Here is a 1,250-nt window from a genome sequence, read left to right on the forward strand (position 1 = left end):
ACTTTTAGGGAAAAATCAGGATATTTGGAATATTTATCAAGATACAGGTCAATTCTTGGAGAGTGAAATGATAGTTTACTAAGTATGACTAGTGGCCTTTATAAAATGATCAGAGGTGGTCAATAACCCATTTTTGGTACACGGAAAACATAAATATGCCTAATTCCCACTCCATCCTTGAACTTCATGCTTCCCTGGGGTAGAGGCTGGCATTAGGGTGAGTGTTGGGAATGGGGTAAGGTTTTCTGTTTTACACATTACTTGGTAATTTATAAAACAGCTGAAAGTATAATGGTTTGTTGTTTTAGGCCACATCAAAATGTCTGGGTTAAAGTAGCCAGGTCAAAAAGTTCCTGATGTCAAAATGGCTGCACAAAAAGTCTGAACTGATACTCAGCTGAAGTGCTGCCTCTTTCAGTAGGCTTTCCCAGATGCCCCCGGTCAAAATTCACTGCTCTCCTTTCATTCCCATAGTCCTTATTCTGTAATTCCATTATAATACTTGTATTTCAGTAAACCATCTACATAACTGGCTCTTTTTATTTTATTATGAGCTCTTTGAGACCATGAGCCATGTCTTAGTCATCTTAGCTGGCTACAAAGTACCTTTCATTAATTCACTTAGCCATCAAATATATAAAATATATATTGCTTCCAAATATTTGGCTGCTGGAGACCTTAAAATGAAAATACATAATTCCTGGTCTCAAAAAGCTGGAGTCTGGCATAGCAGGAGCTTAATACATGTTGAACTACTATTTTTCCTTTTTAAAAAAATTATTTTGGTTTTGAATAGGAAGAGATCATTCTACAAGGAAAACTCTATATTCCTAATCCCCGTGTCCCCAAAAACGATATTTTTATTTTTTTCAGAGTCTTAAAAGAACACTTTAGAAACACAGAGACTTCCTTGCAGTTACTGAAGAACATATTTTTGGAGACTATCTGTGCCCTGAAATAAGGCTTTTAGTGTTAAATTATAATTTTAATCTTAACTGGATATCATAATATACTGGAGTGGGAGTGAGGCTAGAGGAAGCAAAAAGGTGTATTCTAGAGAATCATAAATGTTCCAGTGTCCGTACTACATGGACATGTGGTGTGTATATGGTGGAAGGAAGGGGAACTTAGTATGTAAAAGTATTTGATTAACTCAAGGTTGGTTTCCAACCTTATGACATCCTCTAAAAATAGAGAGAGGTGTGAAGCCTCACTTTATGTGATATTATTTGAATGGTAAAACTTCCCTA

Source organism: Furipterus horrens, unplaced genomic scaffold, assembly GCF_987537825.1.
Source record: "Furipterus horrens unplaced genomic scaffold, mFurHor1.1.pri manual_scaffold_17, whole genome shotgun sequence".
Taxonomy (NCBI): Eukaryota; Metazoa; Chordata; class Mammalia; order Chiroptera; family Furipteridae; genus Furipterus; species Furipterus horrens.